The sequence below is a fragment of the Colobus angolensis genome, unplaced genomic scaffold (assembly GCF_000951035.1).
Source record: "Colobus angolensis palliatus isolate OR3802 unplaced genomic scaffold, Cang.pa_1.0 Scaffold342, whole genome shotgun sequence".
NCBI classification, from domain to species: domain Eukaryota; kingdom Metazoa; phylum Chordata; class Mammalia; order Primates; family Cercopithecidae; genus Colobus; species Colobus angolensis.
In genome coordinates, this window is record NW_012116733.1 from 2690384 (window position 1) to 2709970 (window position 19587).

Genomic DNA, 19587 nt, shown 5'->3' on the forward strand with positions numbered 1-19587 from the left:
CCTGTTTGCAGATGACATGATTGTATATTTAGAAAACCCCATCGTCTCAGCCCAAAATCTCCTTAAGCTGATAAGCAACTTCAGCAAAGTCTCAGGATGCAAAATCAATGTGCAAAAATCACCAGCATTCCTATACACCAATAACAGACAAACAGAGAGCCAAATCATGAGTGAACTCCCATTCACAATTGTTACAAAGAGAATAAAATACCTAGGAATACAACTTACAAGGGATATGAAGGACCTCTCCAAGGAGAACTACAAACCACTGCTCAAGGAAATAAGGGAAGACACAAACAAATGGAAAAACATTCCATGCTCATGGATAGGAAGAATAAATATTGTGAAAATGGCCATACTGCCCAAAGTAATTTACAGATTCAATGCTATCCTTACCAAGCTACCACTGTCTTTCTTCACAGAATTATAAAGGACTACATTAAATTTTATAAGGAACCAGAAAGGAGCCCGTATAGACAAGACAATCCTAAGCAAAACGAACAAAGCTGGATGGGCACGGTGGCTCATACCTGTAATTCCAGCACATTGGGAGGCCGTGGCTGGTGGATCACTTGAGGTCAGGAGTTTGAGACCAGCCTGGCCAACATTGTGAAATCTCATCTGTAGTAAAAATAACAAAAATTAGCTGGGCATGGTGGTGGGTACCTGTAATCCCAGCAACTTGGGTGTCTGAGGCAGGAGAATCCCTTCAACCCAGGAGGTGGAAGTTGCAGTGAGCCGAGATCGTACTATTGCACTCCAGCCTGGGCAACAAGAGTGAAGATCCGTCTAAAAAAAAAAAAGAACAAATCTAGAAGCATCACACTCCCTGAGTCCAAATGATCTTTATTTTTACTTTTAAGATGGAGTTATTGGGATGCGTCTTGTAAGGGCTTTTGGGGTGTTGGCAACTTTGCATTTCTTGAACTACTTAAATGAGTTTCACTTAATAATAACTTATGTTTTATGCACTTTCAGTGTGTTACATTTCAAAGTGAAAACAATTTTTTAAAATACCTTTATCTCATATCCTAGCATACATAACTATGTACATCTAGGGACAAATGACTGTCAGGGAGGCATTCAAATACTTTATGAAAGATTTATGCATTCATCAACTTGGTGACACTTGTATCACTGACTAATAGATACACTTGCTTTCGAACAAGTTTACTTAATTAGACTTTAGACTTCCTGCTTCCATGCTGTAACATGTCAGAGGCATCAATTATTTGTTTCTGCAAAAGTCTTGGTAAAAAGGTTGGGAATGAATTTAAGTGTTGGGTGTACAGAAATCAGAGATTCAGAAATTAAAATGAGATATTTTGCAGCTGTAACATCAGGTTGTTATTCAACCCCCATTTGCAAATCGACTTCCTCTGAGGCCTGATTGGGTTATAGCTTATTATTCAAGCTGGCCCTAAGCAAAATATTAATGTAGGGGAGAGCCTTTGGCAGCCTCTATTTCTCCTCTGTGTCCTCTTTGACTCCTAGTTCTGCTGTATTTCCCATGGATTTGAGGCTGTCTGTCGGGAGAGAAGGAGATGATGGATTCATTCACAATTTAAGGTGAAAGACCAAAGTGTACCCTTTCCCACAGATGTTTGCATATTAAAAGAAGCCAGAATAGGGCAGTTGTCAGTGCAAAGGAAAGCTCTCTCAGAAGAATTTCTGGCACTTTGATCATCACTGGTCTCATTTGAGTGAGTTTCTATTTCATCTGTGCCTAAAACTAGTCCTTATAAATTTAGAGTTAGTAGGGACATAGAGAATTACTTACTCCAGTTAAATACTTTATATATGTATGGCAAAACAAGCACAGAGGACCTAATTAATTAGCCAAACATCATGAAACTAAGGTTAGAACACCATTATTTCAGCTTACATGCTTCTTATTTTTCTGTATCTTGTGGGTTTGTGAATATGAAAAGGTAGATGTATATTAGGAATAGCAATAATATATTTTTGTACAGAAATATGAAAAGAGAATTAAGTCAGGATAAATTAGGTAGTAATCTCTGTTTCTGTGCTTTGTGTATTAAAATGTACACTTTTCAATGAAGCCTTTCCCTAGTTTCTTAGGGCTCTAAAGATTTCTCTCTTCTGTCATTCTTATGACATTTTTTAATCTTTAAAAACTCATTTATGTATTTTGTATTGTTTTAATAAAATGTTGTGTGGTATGCTTCCTCTACTTTTCTCAGATCATACATTCAAGTCTTTCTAAACATCTGGATTTTAATCCCATTATGGATCCTATATTTTAATTTTTCTACACAGTCTTCTGTCCTAATTAATTAATCACAATGATTTGATCATTTCTTTATAGTAACATGAGAAGTTATAGAAAGAATCAATGTTCCTACAAATATATAGTAGCCCAAATTATGCTTCAGTAGAAACAACAATAACAAAAATCTCTAGGGACAAATATTCTGATGACGAATTTCCATGTATATCCACTTATCCTGATCTTTCTCTTTTAAATCCCCACTGTCGCCACTTGTTTAGGATCTCACAGATTTCCTTTGAGGAGTTAGCCCAAAGAGGAGGACCATCTTTTAACTGTATCTCATTAAACATACATATATTAATATTTTCAAGAATGAAATACATTAAACACCAAGGCAAACAAAAATGCTGGCTTCTCTAGTTCCAGGATAGGAAGAAAAAATCGTTAGACTTAAAACTACTAAATCCAAGTGTCGTAGCCCCAAATGAGGCAGAATTGTGTTAATAACTTTACTAAATGTTCTAGTTCTCTTTAAATCAGGTGGCATTTGTTAAAAATTGGACTCAACAAGTGTCAGCTATTGATATCTAAGAAGATGCTTTGTGAATATATTTTCTACTCTTTACAGCAACCTTGACTTTATGGATGAAGAAATGTTTTCAAAGAAGTTAAGTAAAACTTGTTGAAATTCAAATAGCGGGTAAGTGACAGAGCTAGCATTCCATTCCAAGTGATTTTGGCAGCAATATTCACCTTCTTTTCAAACACCACTCATTTTCTCCATTTTTTATTCCTGATCCCAGATGCTAGTAGACCTGTCATTTTTATCATATCTAAATACAAACCCTAAAATCATTTACCCTGATTCATTTCCAGTCTTCTTACTTAATTTGAGGTTCTTATCTAAAAAAAATTTCATTTCCCAACTGATTTTCATAGTGATTGGCAACACTGAGACCCAGTGAACACTATAAGAGTTAAATACATGGTGTGGATAAACCAGTCAACTTTGGGATGTTCTCTGATAACTTGTTCATGACAGTACCTTCTCTAAACACGGATATGTTGTGATCCAGAATGTATAATCACAAAGTAATTTGAAAAAGCAGTAGAATCACAACCAGCCGAGAGTAGGGATAATATATGCTTGTTAGTCATGTGTTTGGATGGTGTAGATTTCTGTGGTTAGAGACACCTTCTCCACCCTCCCTGCCATACTTGCTCTGAGTTCTTAACAGAATGGAGTTGGCTACATAGAGCAAAGATAGATGAACCATTTTTTAAAGCAAATTGGCTCTTAATTCTGTTTCTTTACTGGGTGTGCAACTTCCATGACTGTGTAACCAGATTTTGTGAGGAAAAGTAAAAGAAAGTAATTCTTGATGTACTACTGGCTTATAAACTGTGGACAACATTACTGTTTAGAAAGTAGCTGCACTAACAGACTTGACACTTCAATCAAAGTGAACATTTACAAACATTGAAGCTTCCCCGGCTCTTGAAGCAAACCCAGGATCAGCAGAATCACAGCAAAGAGGGTTAAAAATATTTATTAGCATACATGTTGTATTTGTGTAAGAAAAATCAAAATGAATGTGGACCTTCAAGTGATAAAGTTATAATAAACCTATCAATTGTTTTCTGTACTTAAAAACAATGTTATTCACATCACATTCTTTCTTGTAATGTTCTCTGCTTTAAATATAATTTGGTATTTTATTCATATTCTCAATATTAACATTCTTCACTGGCTTTTGGGGGTTTAATATGTATCTTTGTATATATAAATTAAATGCACTTAAATATATCAATCTGTTCATCCTCCTCCAGATAGAGCCAAGACCTTAGAATTCTATATTCTCTGCCAGATCCTTGTCTCTTCCTTGTCATGGGTTTCTTAACATGGATTCTTTGCTGTTGGATATAAGAAAATTTTAACAACCCCTTTTCTCCTTCACGAATTGGTTTAAGAATGGACATGGACTCTGAGCTTGGTCAATAAATCCTCAGGGAATATCTACCTGGAGCTTCTGGAAAAAACCTTACTCACTACTTTTTTTTGTTTGTTTTCCAATAAATAGGCACAGAATAGGTTCAGTTATTCCTCTGAGCTAGTTACTCCTGGATACCATTTATGGAACTGCTACAGTTAATACATGACTGAACACTTGCAGTCAAATTCAAGTCGCTCTTGAGGTCAAAGCAATAGCTCAAAGGTCCTTGTTAATATCTGTTAGCCACTGATGTACTAACCTAGTACTGACCTTACCTCTTGATTTATATTGAACAGTCATTTTTTACAATAATTTAAACCCCTTCAGTTTCCTGTTTATTGAAATCCAAAGCATTGAAAACATATAAATAATTAGTTTATTCTGCTTCTGTCTCCTTCTTGCTTTCTTGATCTCACAAGAGCAAGATCTTTGAACCAAAAAAGAAAACTTAAATGCAAACTTCTGAACTCCAATCTTTATTGGATCTTTGGGGAAGACCTGTGTATGGTAACTGTTTCAGTGCCTGCTTGAGAATATCTTTCTCATTACTGAATGATAATGCAACTGCATACATAATTACATTTTTGTAATGATTTTCTTTCAGTTCTCTGAATATATTATTTTATTTTCTTCTTGCATGCTAGTTGCTGTTAAAAAGGACTAATGTTTGTCCAATTGTTAGCTGTGAGTGGTTAATTTTCTTATGAAATCGTATTTGGTTACATTTATTATGATCTCTTTGCCCCTGATGTTTCCAAATTTCATTTTGATATGTCTAGGTGTAGATTTATTTTTATTTATACTTCTCAAGAAACTAGGATTATTTCAGGTTGAAGAAAAATCCTTGTATTTTTCTTGAATTGTAGGTCATCACCTGTCGTTATCCTTTTAATCACTTCATTTTCTTCATTTTATCTTTTAATATTCATTAAATTTAAACTTGACCTTTTCATCCACTATATTTCTTATTTTCTTCCTTATTTATTTATTTATTCATTCATTCTCTTTGTATTTAAGATGTGCATTCTGGACAACTTGTCCAAATCTCTCTTCTAATGTATTGTCCTTTGTGTGTGCATGTGAGACTGAGGCTTGCTCTGTCTCTCAGGATGGAGTGCAGTGGCATGAGCTCTGCTCACTGAAACTTCTGCCTCCCAGGTTCAAGCGATTCTCCTGCCTCAGCCTCCCAAGTAGCTGGGACTACAGTACATGCCACCATACCCAGCTAGTTTTTGTATTTTTAGTGGAAACAAGGTTTCACCATATTGGGCAGGCTGGTTCTGAACTCCTGACTTCACGTGATCCACCTGTCATGCCTCCCAAAGTGCTGGGATTTCAGGCGTGAGCCACCACACCCGGCCCTAATTTACTGTCTTTTTTATTGTATGTGTAATCTACTCTTTACCATAACTATCAATTTTTTAGTTAACATTAAAAAAATTAGAAATTAAAAATGGTAGTTTTCAAAAAGTGGCATTTATTTATTTATAAATATACTTATCTTACTTTATTTTTCTTAATCTTGCCTTTATTAGAAATTGTTTATTGGCTACTCTATCTAATGTACATTGAGCATCTATTTTGCCTTTTTAAAAAGGATATCTGTTGATATCTTATGGAGGTTGCAAAATTTTACTGCAGTATCATTTTCAACAGGTTCTGTGTTTCATGGAGATTCATAAGCCTGACCTCGGGAAGCAGTTTAAGGTGCATATTTTTATGTGTTTTTCCAGATAGTCTCAGGTTCATTTAATCTGGGCCAAACATCATTTTAATTTAGCAACTTAAGCTTCTTGTTACAGGTGAGCAGTATGAGTTCTGACCTCATGTTTTCAGATGAAGCAGTTTTGATTTTCTAAAGGTAAATGCATGATTTTTTTTCCTAGCTGCAGCCCCGGTCATCCAGTTTTCAGCCTACCCATGGCTAGAGAATACAGTCTTTCAAGAACATGATTTAATAACTATTAATCTGTCTACACACATTTCCTTGGTGATTTCATCCTGTGTAGTGGCTTTAAATATCATCTATACACTAATGATTTCCAAATTTACATCTTCAACCCAGGCATTTTCCATTTATTCCAAACTCATATATCCAGCTGTCTACTTAACTGCTACATTTAGTTTTCTAATAGGCATCTCAGCTTTTACATAGCTTATGACAGAGTTTGGATCTTTCTGACAAAAACTGCATTCCCAATAGTCTTCTTGATTTCAGTTAATGACTCTCTGCTTTTATGTCTCAAACAAATATTTTGGGTCATCTTCGATTTTCTGTAACTCTCACACACATATATAGTGTGTTAGCAAATCCTAATGACTATGCTTTTAGACTAATATCCAAGATCTGATCATTCTGATCACCTTCACTGTTACATGCCTGGTTCCAACCACCACCCCCATTATCTCCAACCTGGATTAGTAGCATACATATGTAATTTCACTTCTTACTTTTATCCCTACCAACCTTAAAAGTATACATATGACCTCATTAACAATATGATCTAGTTTATTTATATTTGCTTACTCATTATATATTACTCTTTATATTTGCTTTGTTCCAGCTCTAATGGTCACTTTACTCTTTCTTGGAAGGCTCCTTACTGCGGATTTTATATTTGTGGTCTCTTCTGCTTAGACTACTTTTTCCCTGGTAATACATATGGATATGTCTTGCAAGTCTTGACTCACTTCCATCAAGGCTTAATTTGGTTACTTTTTAATAAGTCTTCTCAAGTGACTCAATACGGATTTGCAGAAAGCGCCATATTCCTCATATCTTTTGCCTTTTTATTTTTGTCGGTATCACCTGTCACAGTCTCATGTATAATACCTTACTTTTAATGTCTCCCCTTTCCTCCACAACTTAGAACACAAGCTTCCCAAGAACAGAGTTTTGCTTTCTTTTCCCATCCTCCTTTCCTTTCTTCCCTCCTTTCTCTCTTTTTTATCTCTTTTTCCTTTCTTCTCTGCTACAAGTGCTTAGTACCCAATAGACCCTCAACCAATGCTTTTTCAATGGATAAATTTAAAACAAAAAGTAATATAGCAGTATGCAGACCTTTGCCTCTCCACCCAGATTTAGGGAACTCACTTTCTGTCCATTCCATGCAGCAGCCTAAGCTTTGAATATAAAGACTTCACTTCCTAAATGTATGCTGGGTTTAATTGTCCCAATTAGGTCTTACTCAGGCTCCAATGCCCTTTTGGCATTCCTTTGTCATACTTCATTCAGAATGTCTTCGTGTTTAGAGTACGAGAAGATAAGTTTCTCATATCAGCTCAGTGTGACACATTGACACGTGGACAAGTCTTAGTGCTTTCTTTATATGAGAGACTATATCTAGAGATTGGAAACTACCTGGACATTAAGTGCCACTTGCACAATTACCTGAATAATCCTCATTTGTCACAGAGATGATATTCATAAGACACTGTAGGCCAGGCGCGGTGGCTCATGCCTATAATCCCAGCACTTTGGGAGGCCGAGGCAGGTGGATCATGAGGTCAGAAGTTCAAGACCAGTGTGGTCAACATAGTGAAACCCCATCTTTATTAAAAATGCAAAAAATTAGCCAGGTGTGGTGGTGTATGCCTGTAATCGCAGCTACTTGGGAGGCTGAGGCAGGAGAATCATGGGAACCCAGGGGGCGGAGGTTGCAGAGAGCCGAGATTGCGCCACTGCACTCCAGCCTGAGTGACAGTGCAAGACTCCATCAAAAAAAGAAAAAAAAAGAGAGAGATATGTCATGAGGCAAAAAAAAAAAAAACAAGCAAAAAACAAGTCAAATGTGAATCCCTGAAAAATGTGTATCAGACTTCTTTCAATTAGTTAATCAATTCTGACATCTCTTTTTCACACTAACTGCCATTTAGCACTCTCTGATTCACTAAGGAAAGGCTCTAATATTGACTAAATATTAGTCAACAAAAAAGTTAAAAATGCATTAAATAACTAAGTTTGTCAATTTGAAAACACCCTAAATTTAGCGGCTAAGTCAACCATCACCACAACATGAATTCTCTTAACTTAGTTATACAGCAAATACGTTTTATCTCAGAAAATATTCCATTAATTCTATTGAATAATCAACTTCTTGTTAAAGGCAAGAATACGTTAAGACGACTGGATTTGAATTATTTGTTGGATATTATTGGCAAAGAACAGTGTAAATGTAGTCAAGCAGCCAACTTTAATCTGTATTCTAGAGGTTCTCCAAAGGCCTAAAATTCCATACTTAAAAAGTAAACACAAATCAAAGAAAGACTGGGACGAAATTCACTTTTCTCTTAATTTATTGTGTATGTTGAGTCCTTTCTCACCTCCTCTCCTTTGACTTGGTCCAGCAACAGAAATGGCATCCTCCATAGTTACAACTCAGTCATACGTTCCTCTTGTGCTCCTTCTCTATGCCTGACCAAAAGTTCCTTGGAAATTTTTCCTTTAAAATTTAGTCCATGTTACTCTCCTTCTTTAAATTCCTAAAGCAATTTCTTGTTTTAAACCTGATATTGACACATGTATTGACCTATATTGTGATTACTGTTTGTCTTTGGGGTTTAATTTAATGGTGTCAAATGTATATATTTTACCTCATCTCCAGTTGTGTTTTCAGATTCCTTAGATCAAGGACAGAATATATTTTTCAGTAAACAAATATTCTGATATGCCTACTCTGCATAAGAAGCATTTTTCTCTTTTTATTTTCTTTTTTAAAAATTCTAAATTTTTTATTTCCGCAGAGCATCAAGTGCAGAAAATTCCCACGCAACCAGCTTGAAATCAATTACTTTATGCTCTCGATATTTTAACTAGTGCTAATTTTCAAAAGCTGGGGTAAAGTGGTTGAAGACTTGGGAGTGGGATTTCGCAAAACGAATGTTTGCATCACGTGTCTAACCGAAACAGATATGAATCAGCAGGGGATAAATGAGATTCCAAACTCAGCAGATAACTTCATTTTAGCATTCATTCTGTTTTTGCATTAGCAACATGAACAACATCCAATTTATTTTCTCAACATTGCACAACAGCATCAAACACACATTCCGGCATTCACTGTGTTTGTATCTGTGTTCACATCTGAACCTGGAACTATTCCATACCTTATTGCATTTCTTCTTAATACATTCAGCTTGGGGATTTCATGGTGAGCAAAGAGCTCTCAGAACATAAGTTGCAATATGTTGCTTTTAGCAATTCAACATATTCATTCGTTGAAAATTCCATCTTTTTGCATTTATTTTCCCACCAACATGTGCATATACATCAACACATTTGCATAAAGTATTCGAAGAACAAGCCTATAGGAATGCTTTTTCTCCCAAGAATTTTGTAAAGTTGCCAATAGTCCGAAGTTGCCATGTTTCCCGGTTGGTCAAATTCCCTTTTCAGTGTTAATAAGATACTCTAAAGTGTGGGATGTTTTCGGGAACTCTTTGTAATTGAATTATTTCATTTCAAACAAAAATGGGCTTTGTTTGCTTGTTTGTTTGTTTGTTAGAGTTACTGGGTACCCAGAGCTGAATTTGTTTTCCAGTGAAAACTTATCATCCTATGACTACAACAATGAAATAAAGAGATAACCCCTTTATGCCCAAAGAGTTCAAAATTTTTAACACCAAGTTTTTAATTTCAGCTCTCTGATAGATATGAACAAAGCCACATTTAAGTTAGCAAAATACAGGTACAGAAACAAAATGCTGGTGATGTCTATTTTTGGTTTCTCTTACCCACCCAGGTATCTCATCCTCATCTCCACTGTTTTCTACAAACTTTAAGCAATAAGCTAGGGGTTTTTGTTGTTGTTGTTTTGCTTTTTTTTTTTTTTTTCCCTCCAATGTCCTTAATTTGGAACTCTGCTCTTCTTGGTCCAAGGCCAAAACTTCTTCCCAGCCTTTTGTCAATTCTGACTTTAGTCCCACTGATTTTTTGATTGTTATCTCTTATCTATGTCTCCAGTTCAAGGCCACTGGCAGATTTGCAGAGGGGTTATAGATTTTTATTTACTCTCTGGCGTTTTTCTTTCTGACTCAAGTTACTGGTGAGAAGCCATGAAAAATTCTTTAAAAATTTGACTGTTTGATTTCCCTGCAAACTCAGGGAATGTGACATCTTCTCCATTCATTCATTCTGTCCTTCATAAATCACTTCAGCAAAAAATCACTGCTAATTTTTATAAGCAGCATACTGGGCATAAGTAATATAAATTTCTGTATTTAGGCCTTATTGTAAAATTAAAAATAGTGTGATTTAGTTGAGCTGAGCAGAAATATAATCAAATCATAATTTGGTTTATTAAGTCCCTATTAGAAGCAACTCTAGAAATACGGAAAAGCGAACAACTTACTGTACTTGGGGTAAATAAGTAGACATTACCAGGGTTGTTATATGGAATCTGTGTCTAACAGGGTAAGTTTGATTTTACCAGGCGTTGTAGAGGGCAAAATTTATTATAAGAGTATCCTCAAGGAGACATGAAAGTACATACCACTTCAGTCTAGTAGAGTGAGAGTAAAAACATGATTATTAATCTACAAAAATGATGATTATGGAAGCCAATCTTATGTATTTTCACAACACACTAATTGACTGAGGTAGAACAAAATCAGCCTGTGCTTGGCATAGTTAAACATACCTACATTCATCATCATACCTTTTGAACTGAAGTTGTGGTAGGTATTGCAAAACTGACAGCATTTTTGTTCACTTTATTTATCTTACTTTGGTGAGAGAACTCAGGCTACTGTGGGAATCTTTTGGTGAATGGAAGCTCTCACGAGTGAATGAAAAGTCATATTGAATAAATATCATTGAATAAAATACATAAAATCTACTCTGGGAAAATATGGCCTTATTGACATCTTTTTCCTCACATAAATGATAACTCCCTTCATGTAAGATTTCACTTCCCAAACAAAAATGACATGACTTTTGTTTTGTGGCCATGTAATTTTGTAATCAAGCAGTCATTACAGTCACTTGTGAAATAAAAGGTATTGGGTTATTAAAAGAAAATTTAAAATTTACATTTATTCTTGTCTTTGTAATTTGTTTTTGGAAAAATAAAAACACTTTCAATCTGATAAAAGAAATCTATGAAAAACACAAAATGTTTTGTCACTAAGATCAGAGACAAGACCAGGCTATCCACTGTCATCAGTTGAATTCCACATTGTATTGGGGATTCTAAACAGTAAAATCAGAAAAAGAAAACAAGTAGAAGTCATCTAAACTGGAAAGTATAACTATCTTTAATCTTAAATGATATAATTATCATTTAAGGTAGATTAAATTGTCATTTAAGGTAGAAAATCTTTTGAGGACAGGCAAACTAGCATTCCTAGATCAAATGTGGTCTGTTACCTATTTATTGTATGATGTTTAAGCTAAAAAGGTGAGAAGAAGAATAAAAAGAAGGGGGAGTAGGAAAAGAAGATAGAGATCTTATGTTGCCTACAAAGTCTGAAATAATTATTGTCTCCAACCTCGACAGAAAAAATTTGCCTACTTCTGGATTATACAAAAAAGCTACTAAAACCTTTCTAAAAGTGAACTTAGAAAGCACTGTAGTCATTTCACTCCTAGATAGTTTCACAAGAGAATAATTATGGACATATTTCCATAAAATTGCTCATAGCCTAATTTTCATAGCCATTTTATTTATAATTACCTAAAATAGGAAACAATCCAAATGTGCATCAGTATGTAAATGGTTGAGTAAATTATGGCATATCAATACAATGGAATGCTACTTAGCAATAAAAAATAATAATAAACTTATGATACACAAACTGACATGAATGAATCACATGATAAGTATACTGAGCAAAATGTGTCAATCAAAAAACAGCATATATTCTATGGATTTAATATACATAAAATTATGGAATTTGAAAATCAAACCACAACATTGGAAAGAGCAGTGGTTGCTTGGGGATAAGGAGCAACCAGATGTGAGAGGCTAGAGAAGAAGGAGAATCAGGAAACCTTTGGAGGTGGTGGATAGTTTCATTATCTTCATTGAGGCAATGGTTTCACAGATGCATACTACGTCAAAGGGCATTGAGTTTTATACTTGACACATGTGAGGTTTATTATTATATCAATGAAATTTTAATAAAACTGTAAGCAAAATGATTGGAATAAAGTTAAGGCAGAGCTTACAGGGAAATTTATAGCCTTATATGTGTATGTCAGAAAGGGCCACTTTTACAATCAATATTCTATTCTTCCACTTTGAGAAATTAACAAACAAAATACAACATTAAATCCAAACAGAAACAAGAAAATAATAGTCATAAAATAGAAAACAAAAAGTAGTAGGCAAATTATCAAGGCCAAATTGCTTAGGTAAAAAGATTAATTAAATTGAAGAACCTCTAGTTATAATGATCAAAAACATGGAAAAAGATGAAAGGTAGTACCAATAACAAGCATGAAAAAAGAGGCATCAATGTAGGTTCTACAGTCATTACAAATATATAAAGGGGTTATGTGTACAAACCTTATGTCAATAAACCTAAGAACTGCTATGAAATTTTTAAAAATATTGATACGCAATTTTTTTTTTTTTTTTGAGATGGAGTCTCACTCTTGTTGTCCAGGCTGTAGTGCAATTTTTTTTTTTTTTTTTTTGAGATGGAGCCTCACTCTGTCACCCAGGCTGGAGTACTCTGGCACGATCTCAGTTCACTGCAACCTCCACCTCTCAGATTCAAGTGATTCTCCTGCCTCAGCCTCCCGAGCAGATGGGATTACAGGCGCCCACCACCATGCTTGGCTAATTTTTGTATTTTTAGCAGAGATAGGGTTTCACCATGTTGGTCAGGTTGGTCTCGAACACCTGACCTCAAGTGATCCACCCGCCTCAGCTTCCCAAAGTGCTGGGATTACAGGTGTGAGCCACTGCGTCCGGCCAGTATGCAAAAATTTTTAATAAGACAGAAGAAATAGAAAATATGAACAGTGTTATATCTATTTAATAAATTAGATCCATAATTTAAAATCTCTCTCAAAGGAACACCAACCAGTAAGATCTCATTGATGAATTCTACAAGCATTTAAACATTTCAGGAAAAATATAAATTTTCACAAATGTTCTCAAAATTTAAAAGAAAAAAGCATATTTTATCTCATTTTACTTGATCAGTACAATCCTAATATCAAAACCTGAAAAGCAATCTTAAGTAAAGAAAATTACACATGCCACTTCCTCTTATTTCTGTGTCTTATTGAAATAAAATTTGTCTCCTTGCAATTTCAGCAGAATTATACATTTTAGAGGCATTATAATACATATAACAGAAATTTTTATATGCACATGTGTTTATATACATGTGTATGTACAATACATGATCACACATATATTTTTTTCTTTTCTTTTTCTGGATGATTGTCTTACATTACAAAAACAAACTAACTCTATATAAGTTACATATATTTACCTATAGTGCTCAACCTAGCTATTTTGAAACCAAAAACCGCAAATGATTTTTGTTTAGCAATTAAGCTTCTTTAGTGTCTCCCCAAATTGATTCTATCATATATCTTTATTTTAATTATTCTGAATCCATAAGCTCAGTATGAAAATATTATAAGCTAAATTAAAATATGCAAAAATACATTACAGAAGTATTTTCTTCATGTCTTCAAAATTATCAATTTTTTGGCCTCAAATTTTTTTCTGTAATTAAAATGTTATTAGAATAATTATTACAGTTGAAATATACAGGTGTATTGGAAGATTTTTAAATGACCATTTAAAGAAAGATTTATTTTATTTATTGTCATTTGACAAGCATTAAGCACAATTTCCTCATGTTCTGGGCAAACTCTGGCCCAGTGAAGAATAAGTCTGAAATGATTACGGCATTTACACATGCTTATCTGTACAGATATAATTGTTCAAATACACCTGCTATATTTGGACATCTATTCAGAATCTAAAAAAAGAAAAAAAGAAAAAAAGTGGAAAATCCTATTCAGTGTGAATCCTTCTGAGAGTCTGTAGCCCTGGTATAAAATGGTACTGTTGGAATGAGCAGTCTCCTTCAAGATATTCTGTAGGGAGAAAATCTGGGGCTGGTGTTTCTTTGAGCGAGATTTTGGAATGCAAAAAAATATGTAAATATCTGGAAAAGTTTTCTAGAGTCCATCATTGTCTCAGTCATGGGTGTGGAGAACTAGCCATGACACTCCACCTTAGAATGCTATCCTGTTCTGGTTTTCTCCTGTGAACAGTCTCACCTGCCTTTCTACGTGTTATGATCAGAACATCCCTCTCTTCAATGTGATGACCTCTGTCAGCTGAAAATTTGAAAGTTTGTTTGTGACACACCATATACAGCATTGAAAACGTTATTGTCTTTTATATTCCTCTCATTTTTCTTCTTTTTTCAAAAATAAACCGAAATTTTTATAGTTTGAGATTGCATCGTGTCTCCCATGTTAGGATTCACTTTTTGTATTAGTCCATTCTCACACTGCTAATAAAGACATACCCAAGACTGTGTAACTCATAAATGAAAGAGGTTTAATTGACTCACATTTCAGCATGGCTGGAGAGGCCTCAGAAAACTTAACAGTCATGGTGGAAGGGGAAGCAAACATGTCCTTCTTCATACAGCAGCAGGAAAGAAAATAATGAGTGCCCAGCGAAAGGTGAAGCCCCTTATTAAACCATTAGATCTTGTGAGAACTAACTCACTATCATAAGAACAGGTTGGGGGAACCACGCCCATGATTCAATTATGTCTGGTCCTTCCTTTGACGCATGGGGATTATAGGAACTGCAATTCAAGATGATATTTGGGTGGGAACAAAGCCAAACCTTATCACTTTTTAATGTTCAAAGAGAGAGAATGTTAAGAAGTCAAAATCTAACAAATGGAGTGTAAGAGATTACAGATGGGGGCTGGGTGCGGTGGTTTACGCCTGTAATCCCAGCACTTCGGGAGGCCGAGGCGGGTGGATCACGAGGTCAGGAGACCGAGACCATCCTGGCTAATACAGTGAAACCCCGTCTCTACCAAAAATAAATAAATAAATAAATAAATAAATAGCCGGGCGTGGTGGGGGGCACCTGTAGTCCCAGCTTCTCGGGAGGCTGAGGCGGGAGAATGGCGTGAACCCGGGAGGCGGAGCTTGCAGTGAGCAGAGATCGCGCCACTGCACTCCAGCCTGGGGACAGAGCGAGACGCCGTCTCAAAAGAAAAAAATAGAGATTACAGACGGGTTCCTGGGAAAGATTTCTCCCCTAATTAAAAAGGAATCAATGAAGAGAAATATATCTTTACGATGATTCTGGATCTGGTTATGTAAGAATATGTTATCTTAGACTTTCCAACTGTCTTAGAATCATGAGTGGTGGGCAGAAGAGGTAGCCTGCCAAGCTCAAGATGATGGAACAGAGAGACAGAAGTTCTGTAATGATACTGTTGAACTGCTGATTTCATCAATCAATCCCTAATTCCAAACTTCTTAATAGGTATAATGCTAATGCTTTCTTACTTTAAGGCACTCAAATTTTAAAGCTAACTTAAACTAATAGCTCTTTTTCATGTCAACACAACGTGACTACACTGGCAACGGTTCAACTTCATTAATTCAACCTGGCAGTGATGGTTCAATATTTTGAGTCATCTCTCTACATAGCAAGGGTCAGCAAGCTTTCTCTGTAAATGATGAGGTAGTGACTATTTTGGGCCACATGGTGTCTGTCACAATTATTCAAGTCCGTCCTTAAAGTAGTAATATGAATGCAGCTATGGAAAAGGCATAAATAAATGAGTGTGCCTGTGTTCTAATAAAACTATTTAAAATCTCACGGCAGGCTGGGTCAGAGTTTGCTAATATCTTCTCTATAACACCTGCGCTGGGATAGAAATAGAGGCATTCAATGTTTTACCTAAAAGGAACATTATTATGGGAATTTCAGAAAATATATCAGCATCATTCTGTATTGGCTTACAAGGTAAGCCAACCATGATACATGCTCTGGAGTTAAAAAGGTTCATTGTACCTGGACAAACACAAAGATCAAATGTGTACTATGACAGGCAGGAAAAAAAGCAGGGTCATTGTGGAACAGGATGTTGTCTACCACAAAGGGCAAGGGATAAGATTTTCTTCATGGGGACAGGCATGAAGGATGCACAGGGAAGAGTGTAAATATTCAAAAAGAGCAAAAAGGTATACAAAAGAAAACAGTGAATACTGAAGTCGAATGTCAGCTTTCTTAGCAAAAAACTTGCTACAAGAACAAATGCTGAGACTTTCAATTTTCTACCACCTTTCTTAGAAGGCTTCCATATCACAAATACTTTTTACTGTTACATGTGAATAACATGACAAATAATTGAACAGCACAGGCTTCAAATATTATTTACCTTATTTTTTAGTTCTTTTACCTCATCTCTCCATCTAATGAAGAGGTAACTTTTAAGAAAGATAGGCAGACTATAGATGTGATATGAGATGTCCTTCTTAAAGATTCTCATGCACCCGATTAGATCTTCCTAAACTTTTTGCCTCAATGATTGCAGGAATCCTGGAAGAGTAACAATAATTTAAAAGATATATCCACTAAAAAAAATTAATTATGCAGATCATAGTCAATGTATGAATCCTTCTTCAATATGAAGCACTTTTTACAGTACACTTTTATTCATTTGCCCATGTATAATAAAAATGATGATAATCACTCATAGATTAAACACAGTATCAACAAGCTGATTTTAGGGCCTGCCACAGAATGCTGCTAAGGTTACATAGAACTCTATTAGGAGTTCTTATCTAAGAAGACTCTGGTAGAGGCAAAGCAAGAAAACACAAATGAAAACACAAGTTCTCTAAAACCTTAAGTTCATGCGAGCATGAGTCAATTAGGAAATTAATCAGAAGAGAGTCTCCCATTTTTTAACATGTATGAGGTGAGTGAAGCATGATATTCTTCCTTATATTTCCAGAGCAAGCCAAGTCTTCTGCTGATGGAAAAAATATTGCTCACTCGGTACTTTCTTTGTTTTCCTCTTTGTAGCACTCCTGGCACCACACTCCAGAATGGATAAATTAAAATGGTTTCTGCCTAATCCCCTCAGAGAGGTTTGATTGTGCATAGACCATAGTATTTTAGTTGAGCAGGCTTAAAACATTATGCATTTGAAAGCCTAATAGTTGTGTTGGTGTAATCAATTCTAATATGTAACATTTGGGATGTATGTGCAACTCTCCCAGGCCTCGTTTTTGCAATAAGAGAGGGAAGGCAATGAGTCATTGCTGGTCTATATAGGAACATGAAGAAGAGCTGCTTACCAATCAGAAAAAAAACACTATTTCACAGCGGGAAATGCTTTCACCCACCCCTGCCTAGGGAGAGAAAAGGACAGAAAATTTAATAAACCTGGAACTTAGGAAATGCAGTGATCAGCACAAAATAAAGTGATGAAGATAAAGTTTGTCAATGGTTTTGCAGCAAGACAGGTGGGGTCCATCCAGGTAGTCTGGTACCAGTGGTCCGAAGGAGTCTTGGAGGGGGAACAGCTAACTGGACACTGGACAAGCCTAACAACCTGTCTCTGCTTGGAAAACATGTAGGCCAGGGTCAGAAAAATAAGGATTTGTTGCCATAAGACCTCTCCAAGAACATGAGATCTAATAGCTTCTGTGCTTGCATTTTCCTTCTGCAAAACACAAACCATTGTGCAAGAACATCTAAAAGATTTTGCTGCTTGAAAGTCCAAAATTTTATATGCAACAAAGCTTTTTGATTTTTAAAAATATTTCCTTTATTTTAAAGTTAAACATCATATTTTGAGATAATTGTAGAATCGCATTCAGATGTAAGAAATAATACAGAGATATCCTGTATACCCTTAGCCAGATTCTACCATGATAGCATCCTACATAATCTTTAATACAGATCAATATCACAACTGGAAAACTGACATTGATTCAATCCTTCAGACTTGTTTAGATTCTACCAGTTTTACATGCAATCCTCTATGTATGTGTATATATATTAGCACTATGCAGTTTTATCGCCTGTGTGTACCTATCACCACAGTCAAAATAGTAAACAATTCCCTTATAGCAAGGATCATACCTGTTGCCTGTTATAGACATGCCACCATTCTCCTTCCTCTCTTCTGACTACTGTTAACTGGTTTACATCACTACAATATTGTTATTTCAAGAATATTATAGAAGTGAAATCGTATGGTATATTTATCTTTTGGAACTATCTTTTTTCATTCATCATAATTATATTGGGATTCATCCAAGTTCTGTGTGTATCAAAATATGTTACTTTATGTTTTTTCATGTATTCCGTCTGAGGATGTATCAGTTTGTCTAATCATTCACTCAATGAAGAACATTGGAATAGTTTTCAGTTTTTACCTTACTGGGAATAAAGCTGCTTTAAATATTCGTGCAAAGTCTTTTTTTCTTTTCTTTTCTTTTTCTTTTTCATTTTTTTTCTTTTGGAATGCATACTTCCATTCCTCTATAATAAGTAGCTAAGAGTACAATTGTTTGGCTAGATGATTATTGCATATTTAGTTCTATAAGACATTGTCAAACTACTCTCCAGAGTGACTTATCCATTTTACATTTCCATCATCAATACATGAATGATTGAGAAACTGGAATGATATAGTTTATTCACATCCTCCCTAGTATTTGCTATTACCACTATTTTTTTTTACTCTTTTTGATGTGCAGGTAGTGATATCACATTGTGGTTTTAATTTCATTTCCCTAATGGATAATAATGTTAATATTTTGTTATGTGATGCTTTGCCATCTGCAGATCCTGTTTAGTAAAATGTCCTGTCTTTTGTTCATTTTCTAATTGAATTTTTTGTTACTTTGAGTTTTGAGTATGTTTTATGTATTCTAGAAACTAGACTTTAGCTAGATACGAGATTTGAAAACATTTTTCTCCTAATCCATATTTTGGTTTTTCTTTCTCATAACAGGATTTTTTTCTATGGAGAAATTTTTATAATTTTGATGAGTTTAAATTTATCATTTTTTAAAATTTTATGGATCATGGTTTTTAGGTCTAAGTAAACTTTGCCTAGCCCTAGATTCTGAAGACCGCCTCATGTTCTACTTTGAAAGTTTTATAGTTTCATGTTTACATTTAAGTCAGTGCTTCCTCCACTAAATTACTTTTGCATCTTTTTAAAAAAAATGTGTTCATTTATGTTAATTTCTTTCTGGATTCTCTATTCTGTTCTATATATCTCTGTGTCTATTCCTCCATCAGTACCATGCTGTTTTTATTACTTTAGCTCTAGAGTAAACCTGAATATTGAGAGGTGATTCCTCTTACTCTATACGCTTAAGATTTT